Raw genomic sequence first — 12,500 nt, forward strand, 5'->3', positions numbered from 1 at the left:
GGGTTTTGACGAAAATCTTAGATTTTTTTAAAAATGTTGGCGGGTCTATTGATGACATTTAATCTGTAGGCGGCGATCGACTGGGTACTACCGTGTTCTGCAGTAATAGCGAAATAGGATGGTGTGAGCGGGTATGGGCGCTATAACCCTACCGTAGGCTGAACTAAATACCTGTCGCAGGTGTCAGTTATATTGAGTGGCGGACTACGAGACAGGTTAGGTCAAGTTCAACGAGTGGCCCAAAAATACGACTTTACTAACAATCAAGCAGGAAAGGATGAGCTGAAAACTCGCAACTTCTAAACCGTAGCATTGGAGGAGCTTTGGTAGACGGGGCAGAAGGTGTGGAAACGCGGGGATCAAGCGACGGCACAAGAGCTGGGCAAAATGCGCCAACGCGTGATCAAGTGGCAGGCGATCAGCGAAAGGATGTGTGTAGTGTGGATCAAAGGCCATTTCTTCGACTAGAGAACTATCAATGTACACTGACCTCACGAAGCCGAGCAAGATGCATTTTATACGCAGCTGGAGCATGTCTATGATAGCTGTGATACGTCAGGGACCTTTTCTACGCTTTGTTCCAGGTACGGAGTTTAATCGGGTGAGATGGACCAAGAACTTCTCTTATTTCAGATGGCGAATCCGTTCCGTTGCAGATATATGCAAACACAGTAAGTTCACAGAACCGAACAGGTGGGCGAAATAAAACAATTTTATTATAAATTAATCTAACACAGAGTAGCTTATGAACCAACCGCCTATGGCGGTGGTCGCGATTTGACTTAAACTACAACTCAATACATCAACATAAAATCTTATATATATATAAAATATTACAATACTGATGGCAGCCCGGTTGATCACATTTGATTATCTATCTCACTTTCCTTTATGGTTTCTCACGACATGTGATGATCGAACGATGTGGAAAATAGAATACAATTAGAGGGAGCTTCCAAAAATGTTGCTATGCCGCAACAAGCTGCCTATGGCGGAATGTTAAACTCGTCATCGGTGACATAAACATCCTGATAGGCCGGGGGCATTGCATAAACCGGTTATCGCACAGGATAGTCTGTACACCTTATAAATAATGTGCAGAAATTCTCACGATTGATAAGTATATTATGACGAAAACCTAATTAGCGAAGCAGTAGACGACAAGAGTATTGCAAGAATCAGCTTGGAGACGCGCGCAATCGATGACAGATTACGGATCTACCTAAGATTCATGAAAAAGTAGGACGTTTGAACCGCTGGCAATGATCAACTGTCATGTGAGCTACTCAAACACAGAGTAGAGGAATTGGCTAGAGCACTCCACTGGGTGCTTTTGAAGATCTGGAAGGAGGAGATTTCACCGAAGTATAGGAGGTAGGAAGAAGTATGTCCCATCTATAAAAATGGTGTTAAGCGAGATTTTTGCAATAATTACCGATTAATCATATTACTGAACTGCCCTTGTATACAAGGTGATGCCATCGAGTACATTTTTCAGGAAATCAATTTTCAAATCTTGCATGGTGCGGGTAAAAGCATGCTTTCGCCACTTTGCTTTTCGGATTTCAACAGGTTATTTTTTTTTATTTGAGATTGCGCTGAAAGATGCGAATTTTCGCAGTGAACTTAAAAATACGAAAAAGTTAAATTTGACCAAAGTGGCTTTGAAGTCACTTTTGCATACTAGGATAGTAAACGTCATCTACAAGGTGTTCTCCCAAATTATTTGTTGCCGCCTATAACCGTTAGTAAGGGAATTCCTAGTGCATTATGGCCTATAATGCACAAATACGGGCTGCATTCATATCTTCAACCAAGCTATTTGCCATAACATTCTTGAAAACTTTGCTGAAGACACTAAGTCTCGACAAAATCTGATTGAAATTAGTAATGCATCCATCTGGAAAAATTAATCAACAAAATTATGCTGCCAAATACTAAACCTCCAAAAGCTGATGGTTTCTAAATTATCGAATCTTGGCGCCGTTCAATTCTATACCCAAATGTACATCATAAATAGCGAAAAACGTGAAAAATTTTCAATATTTTTTTATTACCAATCTTAGCTAGTGGCACATTATATAAGTGATAACCCAAAAAAATCAAATGCACATAAAAACCGATTCTGACATGTTAAAGACAAGTGTAAAACGCCATTTTTCATCAGTTTCTATGTAGGCGTTTTCATTGAGCTATTTTGTTTGATATTTACATGATTTATCAACTATAGGATCCTCACTAAAATATTAGTGACAAGTTTGTGAGAATGGTCACAATTTACAAAAAGTCCCCATAACGTTTAAAACATTAGGTTCTCAATGTAATGAACAGATAATAAATTTCCATAATTATTATTTGAATATTTAATAAATTAGTCAGCATCAAACTTTTTTTTCTTCAATTCAAATATTTTGGCTTGGAGGGGGTTTTAACCCCCAAAAACCCCCCTTGGCTACGCCACTGATAATACATAGTACATACGAGTGGTGGAATTGGATACGCGACGATATGCATTATTTACAAAAGGCTTAAGGATGCAGACCATGCAACTTTCAAAACAGTCGAATTCTTTTCATTAAACTAGTAATTTGCTCAAATCCTACAGAATATGAAAAAGGTAGGCCTTGCGGCAGGTAACAATCTCTTACCGGTTTATTTACGACAGTTTGTGGTGTCGTCACCTGCCGCTGCAAGTTGTAAATGTATACACTCAAGTTTTTTTTACGCGGTTTTTTTTGCGCGGTATTTTTTTACGCGGTTTTTTTTACGCGGATTTTGAAATTTACGCGGTTTTCATTTACGCGGATTTTGAAATTTACGCGGTTTTCATTTACGCGGATTTTGAAATTTACGCGGTTTTCATTTACGCGGATTTTGGAATTTACGCGGTATCCATCAATGAGGTTCCCTTTATCGCGGATTCTTAAATTTAAGTGGTCTTCATTTACGCGGATTTTGAAATTTACGCGGTTTTCATTTACGCGGATTTTGAAATTTACGCGGTTTTCATTTACGCGGTTTTCATTTACGCGGTTCGTATCCCCCGCGTAAAAAAAACCTGAGTGTATTTGTTTTAAACACCATTTCTCAAATCCGACCAGATAGTGGCTACAGTTCTTTATCGATTGCTTACAAATCTAGAGGGCTTTGATAATTCGGCAAACTATAAGGCTTATACTACGTTCACACTACGAGTTAAAACATGTTTTAACGCTATCTTGATGACATATTTCTTGTTGCTAATTATTATAACATGTTTTAACTCTGTAGTGTGAACGTAGTATTAAAATAAGTCTCAAACCACACTGGTTTTGACGGTTCCAAAAACCGAACGAGAAAAAATCCAACGTGATCTCTGACCATACTCACATAACAGTCCCATATGCATTTTCATCATTTTTAGTAAGCTATATTTACTACACTTCGAAAAATCACTACAAAAAATCACTACAAAATTCGTGGTTGTTACTCCGTGATTGACCAGAACAAGCGAAATTGCACAGAGAATCAACGTATGGGGCCTGGGAGTAGCTATCCATTCTCAATGTGCACGTTTCGAGAGCTCTATATTTTGAAATGCCAATAACGGCGCCGGTCACGTCCTTACAGTCATCGGGGAATGAAAGGAATGTTAGTGTAACAAACTTTGTTATGGAAACCGTGTATAGCTCTGCATCTCCACGTTTGTGGCGGGAAACAGTTTTTGTTAGTAGGATGGGGTAAAGAGTTACATAAATCTGGATTCACCTTGATAAGTGAAACGATCTATGCAACTATCAGAAGTATTATCATGTGTTCATTGCTCCGGATTGCCGACAGTCGGGAGTGTTGCTTATGTTTAATTGAACCAAACGGCATGTGAATGATTTTATTATTCCGACGAAACACGACATTCCAAAAACAATACAAAGTCATTAAAAACGATTACCTTTAGCGTCTCGAGACATCTGTCGAAAGAGATATCGTAATACCTATGTAATTGAAGATTTCGCAATACAAGTATTATTTATCGTGTATAAACGTTGGTATTTTAGAGCAAATAAAACTACAATTATGTATTGGTTTCTTTCTCCGTAAACAATTGAATAAGGGGTCGATTGTTTTGTTATTTGCGCGCGTTTCTAAGCTAACCAAAGCGTATTTTAAACGCACTACCGAAATACCTGAAACGACTAGCGTATGTATGTCCAATATACAACCGATGACGCTGATTTTTACACTAATTACTAGAGCTAGTAACTGGCTCATACATGATTCAACAATCATCACTTCACTCATCCAAGACCATGCGTATTCCCCACACACATAAAATGCGCAATGGATTAGTTTCCTAGTTGGTCAAATAAACACTAAACAAACAAAGAAATTAGTTTGATCAGTCCAAAGAAATGTCAGCTCGATTGACATCAACCGGCGGATACGTGTTCCCTTACAATGCCATCAAATCAAAGAATATTTAAAATTACATGCGACAAAATACGTGCAATTCTGAATATGACAAAATGAAAACTGCTTACTTATTTGCAATAAAATGGGGTCGGAAAAATTAGTTTCTTAACCAGGGATTATTCTCAAACATAGCACTGATGATGAATCACCTTATAAAACAGGTGGTAAGGGACACGGACGAAAATAGCTGACCACCGCCTACCAAACCAAATATAAGTCCCATATGATATTTACCAAGAAGTTGAAGGTTTTTCCTCCGCCATGATGTTTTTAGTGTAGCATAGTTATTTTTACTTCATCTGGATGTTACCGTACGGTAAAAGAACAATTTTCTCTTTCCAGAGTTTTCCTACCGGAGCTGTAGAGCTTCGATCTCGGAAGGGCTCCCCGTCAGAATCACTCACTAGAAATGTAAACGAGACGGGAAATGTCACCCACTAAAACACTGCTCAAAGGGTAACACCACTGTAGAGTATTAAAAAATATATTTTCAGGAATTTCTCTAGACGCAATACGAGATCTTGTCAAATGGGATTTATACTAATACTGATTACATTTCAAAGCAATTAAAAATCATTTGTTCGAGTTACGTTTCCGGCCAACTCGAAAAATATCAAAACTTCCAGTACGCTCGGGGTATACGTATGAGGCGCCGCAGCAGAATTGAAAATGTGAACATTTAGCAATCATTGTCGCCTGCGGTTTTTTAGGACCATAAAGCACATTTCAGACTAATAAAAATATTCGATTTTTTAACAATTTTACAGCGGTGTAACCCCTTAAGGCCAAATGCTGTCGGCCGTGATTCTGAATGTTATATTCATTGCACTGTTCAGATATGTGCGGGCGTAGGGACTTCGCGATCGCGTATATCATCGCGAAGGGCTCGAGCGTTTGCACGTTAACGTGTTCGATCGCGTGTGCGTTCGTATGTCGTGTGTGCGTTTGTATGTCGCGTGTGCTAACGTGTATGTAACTTCGCGTGTACAAATTCTTTTTTATAACCATGTGCCCTTTGATACATAATTTTTAGTTTAAAGTTCAGATGCTAGAAGAGAGTAAATTTCTCCATTTCACTAGAGTTCTCGGTCATATCGCCATGGAACGTGTCTACTAGATACGAGCGTTATGTTTTGATTGGTCCATCTGAATGTATAGCGTAAATTGCTAGGACGGAGGACGTAACCGATTCTTGATCGCGCAAGTTTGTGGGTTCGCGTTTGTAAGTTCGTAAGTACTAAAACGTTCGTATTTAACGTGTTTGTCGCGTATATGTGACTTTACGTGCATAAACTCGATTTTATAACCCTGTGGTCATTCGCATATTCGCGAATGCTCTTGGATGGTCGCGCAGACCGTCATTCTCATATTTAGTTTTCGGTGTACGGAACAGATTCTGACATGGAGTGAATTACACTATATCACTAGAGTTCCCGGACATGTCGCCATAGAACGTGTTGTCCAGTGGATATGAGAACTTTCTTTTTTAGAATTGGTCCAACTGAAGGCTTGGGCCAAAACTACTGGTACCAAGGATAGAGACTTGCGCAATTTATGATCGCGTGAGCGCTGGAGTTTGTAGGTTCAAGCTTGAGACATCGTTTGAAAATTTATAAATGCTGGGACGTTCACCTTTTCACCGGAGTGTTATCATGTTTGCGAGATCGCGGGTGTAGTTTGCGTGGATGATTGCGAAGGGCGCAAACATTTGTATGTTAACGTGCTAGAAGAGAGTGAGTTCTCTTATATCTCGAGCGTGTGTATGTTAACGTTTTTGTCTCGGGCGCTAGCCTGTATGTAACTTTGCGCGCAAAAATTTTATTTTATAACCATGCCATTCGCATATTCGCGTGTATTCTTGAATGTTCGCGCGTGAACCGTAATGTGATATATACCGATGATCTGAAAATTTATCGTTTGCTGCCAGTTCTTCAATAGCGTTTTTACCTTTACGACTTTATTATAAGTAGAGAATTGTTCAAATTCAAAATAGGTTTAAATTAGAATAGTATTTTAGTCTATATATTTATATATGATCAGAAATAATCGCCTTAATGCGAACCCTGAAATAGGCATTACTGATATGACCATAATTTGAATCCCACGATTTACAAAGAAACAACGTCTACTGTGTAAGAAATTCGCTTAACACAGCAAGGCTAATACCAGCGACACTCTGTGCGCGACTGGCATATTTTAATCATGCCAGCCATTCAGTTCTCGTCATGGACAAAACACTTAGACTCAAGAACTCCTGTTTTCAGTCGCCTCTTACGACATGGCATATGGAACCAAGTGGATCAATTCTTGGCTGAAATACCTCGAGAGATTTCAGACCGCCGGATATCATACGGCAGGGCATGGAAAGGTTTGTGGATAACACACGGCAGGGCATGGTTGTTTTGTGGATAAGAACGTCATTTTTTACTAGTCTAACTGAAGGGATGAACCCATACTTCTAAGCCCGAGGGTAGGGGCTTTCGGACGTGACCGATTCTTGATCGCACGAACAAATGTGTTTGTAGGTCCACGCTTGAGACCGCATTTGTCACATTATAAGTGCAAAAACGTTCACTTAATTACCGGGATGTTTTCATGTTTGCGAAATCGCGGACGTACTTTGCATGAATTAAGCACAAGCGTTTGTATGTTAACGTGTTTGTTGCGTCTACTAGCGTGTATATAACTACGCGTGGATGAATTGGATTTTATAACCGTGTGGCCATAAACATATTCTGGTGTGTTCATGAATTATCGCGCTGACCATTCAATGCTAAATTTTTAGCGATCGGTCAAATACGTTGTCTAGCGGATATGAGGGAAAATTTTATTTTTGGGTTGGTCCAACTGAAGCCATGAATCGAGGCTGGCAACCGAGGGTAGAGGCTTCCGGACGCGACTGATTCATGATCGTGTGAATGGTGGGTTAAATCTTTCACTTAATTACAGTAGTGTTTTAATGTTGGCGAGATTGCGAACATAAGTATGTGAGTATAATTAGAACTGCATGTTCGCCTTTGTGACCAGGTTTATTTTATCGTGAAGATCACGAGCGTGTGTACGTTTGGGATGAGAGAGATTGTGAGTGTATATAAGAGAATATGCAATTGATTGTGATAATGAGTGTTGGTATGAATTTAATTTGAGATATAGTAAAAAACAAGTTTTCTCATTAATCCAAACTACACGGAAAAAAATTGTTCCCAAAATCGTGAATAAACTGTCATGAATCCTGGAACAATCACGTTTTTACGTTATGAAAACAGCAACATGAACAAAAATCGTGTGTTTCATAATTATGTTCAATTTGTTTCAGTAACGCCCGCATAACGCGTATTTTAGTGGAACTATTTGTTTTTTTGTGAACTTCAAGTTTCCGCCAAGTCATTTCTAATGCAATTTTCAGTACGCGAACTAGTTCACAACTTTATGAACATTATTCATAAAACCAAAGGGATTGATGAGGGAAGTTGGTTTAGGGAAGGATGGTGTGTGATATGGGGATAGACCGGAATTAGGTTGACGATGTTCAGATTGATTGCATAACCTTTCTATATGAGAAAAACAAAAAAGTAAGGTGAACTTATAAATATGGGACATGACTTTTTTCACTTAAACTGCCATAATAAACGAACAAAACGCACCAGGACTTCTAAATTTCGAGTAACATCGTTGATTAAGCTTCGAAACAAGCGCTATAAAATTGCAGTTTGCTTGAATAGAAAAGTTTGTTTGAATAGAAAAAAGTTATTCTGAGAAATTAGGGTGAACGTATAAATGTGGGACGCACTGTATTGTCCCATGAAACCAATGTCAAAAACTACAAGCAAAGTGGGCGGAGGTCTAAAATTGACCAAATGATGTAAAATTTGGCATCTGAGCTTACTTTGCTACTTGTCACAATAGGAGGCCTTTTAGATTTCAAAAATGAATGCTTTTTTTGCAAATCCCTAATGCGGGTGCAAGGGTGGCCAAAGAGGGGGGAGGGTTGATGAAAGGTGGAGGTGTTAGGGAAAGTGGTCATCTCCTAGTAACCGATGCGCAATTGTTGGTCACACACAGACATACACACATACGAATACACACGTTTTCCGAACTCATCGAAGTGAGTAGAATGGTATAAGAGTGTCGGCCAACAATGTCAAGCAATTTGTAACTCGTTTTAATTATTTTTGCATCATTTAAACATATATTGATTACCATACTTCAACCCGTAACACAGGAACCAGAGCTCTGATTCAAAGGAAATTTAATAACATTCAATGGCAATATTTTAGCTATCATTTGAGACTGATTTTGTGAAAATTGAGTCAGACATTTCTATGAGCCAGATGTGAATTCAACCAAGGAACATAACCACTTTCCCGAAGCTTCCAGTTCCGCCGAAGTTGTCCAATGTGGTCAACGTGGGTTTGATTGGGCATCAGTGAACTTAAACTATAAATTCAAACATTTTCGAACACATTTTATGAAGTTTTGCACCTTTTTGGTACCATGCTGATTCCGATTTATATGGGAATTTCATGCGTGACCCCACTCTTCAACCTGTAACTCCGGAACCGGATGTCGAAATTAAATGAAATTCAATAGCAGCCTATGGGAACGTGGTACCTTTCATTTGAGTTTGGTAAAATCGGTTCAGCCATTCCTGAGTAACCTATGTGCTTATTTTTGGTCACATACATACATACACACGCACACACACATACGCACACACGCACAGACATTTGCCTAACTCGACGAACTGAGTCGAATGGTATGGCCTCTGTTAAAAAGTCGGTTTTCAGAGTCATTGCATAGCCTTTCTATAGGAGAAAGGCAAAAAAACGAAAAATAACATGCCGAATAAAGATAAAAAGATGGAACGAGATTAAGTAGAAGCGCATAAATTGACCGATATTGATTCAGTATACATGAGTATCGGAAAAGCAAACTAATGTCTTCAGCTAATTTGCTTAAAATGTGTTGTTCTACAATTTCGTTGAATGCATTCAATTAGAACTGCTCTAGCTTCTATTAAAACGAATAGAAGGGCCTTGCAAAGCAAAGTACATTAACTTTTAAGCAGATTATAAGGCTGATATTTAATTTTAGTGAAAAGTTAAAATTCCAGTTAAATTAACATTCTGGACCACTACACATCGTAATATAGCATCAACATCTTCTTGGAGAGTACAGTAACCGGGCGGACACATGATGGTACGGAACACCTTTAAATCGTCTGTGTATAGTAGTTTTTAGAGTCAATGGTGTTGCAAATGTTGTTAACGAATAATATGAATACCAAGGGTTCAATATAGCTTCCATGCGAGACACCGGATGAAATTTCGAATAGGCTACAGTATCAGCTCTGAGCATACGCAACCTCTAGTAGCGAACTAACATTCCCGTTCTACTTTAGTGGCGTGCGGTCAAACCATGCTGACATCGGAATTGACTATTGAAATTAGAATCCGAACCAATAAAATAAACTGTAAATTTTCTGTCGTTTGGTCATTCCTTCAAACATTCCAACTCAATTCACCGAACGAATCGCTAATTTGCAAAGTACATACTACAAAGGAACCGTTTCAAATGCAATTGGCCCGGTAATTATTGTCTGTAAGCTTCCAAAACATGCTCAGACTTCATAGTGATTAGCTTGCCGTTCGTTATTCGAGACGGCTAACAAACGACCCTCAAATCGCTGGCAGCATGGCACCTACTCCGATTTAGAGCATGCGTAGCCTCACAAGGCCGTTACCACCACGTGCCGGAGATGATATTATTGTTATCCTTAAAAGCATTCATTCGTTGCATGCACCACTTCCCACGTACATAATACATATATCGAATCGGGAAAGACGCCTTGCATTTGGATTCCATCGTAACTAGCCAGAGTTATGTTTGCAGTGCAGCACAATGCAGCGAGCGAAAAGGAAGGAAACCAGCTGAAATAATTCGTTTCGCTCTCAAACCCTCACCCTCCTAATCGACGATGACACTTGAATGGCTCAAAACTCGATTGTTCAAAATTCCTTTTGCTGCCGCATTCTCAACTTTTGCTCGCAATGGATTACTCAAGAATGAACAGAAACGGATGAGTAGGGGAGAGAAGAAAAAAAATATCCTACCCATAAGGCAGCTGACGCTCGTCAGACAGCGCAAAGTTGTGAAAGTCGTTAAAAGTTTAATCAAGTCATTAGCTAAATTCAAGACCGAATTGTGTTCGGTAAACCTCCATAGACTTCTTTCTTGTTCATCGAAGCTCCACATCTTCCTTCCACACCAATCAGACAATCGATATCCGTGTGGATAAGAGTACGAACTTGGAGTTGGATTTCTGATTCGTTCTCCGGCATCACACACCGAAGTGGTCAAAAGTTGGCAACCAAAAAATCTGCCAACATTTGTGCTTGCCACCGACATAATTTAAAACTTTTGACCAACAGTGTTGCGGTCCTTGCGGAGAAAGTCGACCGAAACAAAGAGAACCGTTGTGTGTGAGTCTGGTGTCCTGTTTCCCTTCCACGGCATTTCACTTTTCCACCCATAGATAATCGTTTTCTTGCGATGGATCTTCTGTTCAACAACTTTTCTCCGTCTTCCTGAGTTCCGTTCGCTCGTCCTGGCTTCCTTTGTCCTACCGTACCACAAGCACAATAACGCCCCATAATGGATTGAGTCCAATAGGAAACTTTGCTTTCCGCTCCAAAAGTGCATCAAGCCAACTAAGAAGCTTAGCTGTTAAATGCATCGTCGAGCCATACTCTCTCGCGCGGCAGTGCTGGCAATCCTGCGAATTTTCAACCTAGCACCAGGACAAAATCATTGCTCTTCTAACGATTTTTAAAGCCAGCCATTGCGGCCAGCTTAGCACGAGAACATACTAATCTATCTCTTTCACACCCCGGCAGCAGTGGACGGCATTGTTTTACGGTGTTCTCCTTCCACTCAGCAGTCTCAGCTCAGCACTGCCGTTCCCTGATGATGGTCTCATATATTTTAGAGAAACCGCAGCAGTTTGATTGATTTATAACATCTTTCTTCGTTTCTTGTTGCTTTTTTTGCACGCTCTCACCCTCTCCTCCTGTTGGATTGTTTTTCTTAACATTTCAAGTGGAATAAACATTTTAACAGCCGGACCACCCCTCACCGGAAGGGCATTGGGGCCCGCAATTTTGCAGCGAGGTTTTTCACTGATTGAAGAGTAAGAAAGTGGTCCGGTGGGAAGAAGTTTAAAGCGATGTGCTATAGCCGGGGTAGCTATATAGCGTTCTGGACAAGTTTATAACCTGGCCGTGCACACTGCATTTCAGGGTTTACCGGAGGAACAGAGTTAGCAGATAGATCCGAATGATCTGAAAGTAAGTGAAGGAAACAATACTTTCCGAAAAGTTCATATTTTTCTATGTTAAACGCGGAAGAATTGTTCGAAACTAAGAAAAAAAATTGAAAATAAAATCGTCGAGAATTGCTTTTTGTTTTTGTCGATTAACTAAGCACACCCAGATCTCCTTAATGGGGACGGGTTTGTGGAAACAAGAAGAACAAATCTCAAACTATGCTCTAATACAGAGGTTTTCAACTTTTTTCGTACACGGATCTCTTAGAAATCACCCTGTGTTGCTGCGGACCCCCAAAGTTAAACACCGATTTTGTATGCTATAGCTTTCAAGCTGTTAGGAAACAAGACTTGCAATTTCAATATCCACCAGAAAAAAAACATTGTTCCTCGCGAACCCTCAGCAACGACTTCACGGCCCCCTATGGGTCCACGGACCCCAGGCTGAGAATTACTGCTCTAATATGCTCAAATTGCACTTATTCGTTGCAATACTCAACCATACCATTGGTGATTTGAAAATCTCTACTTACTAATTCGACTTTTGAGCAAAAATCCCAGTGAATGAATTGGTATTTCTTTGAAATTAAGGCCAAATTCCGCCAAAGTAATTGAGAGAAGTTTTTAATTTTATCAATTAATTTTAGTAAATTAATTATGATTGGATTGATGAACAGAAAGTTCATTTTCAATTTCATAAAATAAGTTGACAATTTTCAGATAATTT

General features: G+C 39.5%; 1 protein-coding gene across 5 annotated transcripts in view; it reads right to left on the reverse strand.

Annotated features, from left to right (window-relative positions):
- Positions 1 to 12,500, reverse strand: part of LOC131682572 (semaphorin-1A) — a 531,458-nt gene that overhangs the window by 488,814 nt on the left and 30,144 nt on the right. The gene's annotated exons all lie outside the window — the stretch shown is intronic.

The sequence above is a fragment of the Topomyia yanbarensis genome, chromosome 2 (assembly GCF_030247195.1).
Source record: "Topomyia yanbarensis strain Yona2022 chromosome 2, ASM3024719v1, whole genome shotgun sequence".
Taxonomy (NCBI): Eukaryota; Metazoa; Arthropoda; class Insecta; order Diptera; family Culicidae; genus Topomyia; species Topomyia yanbarensis.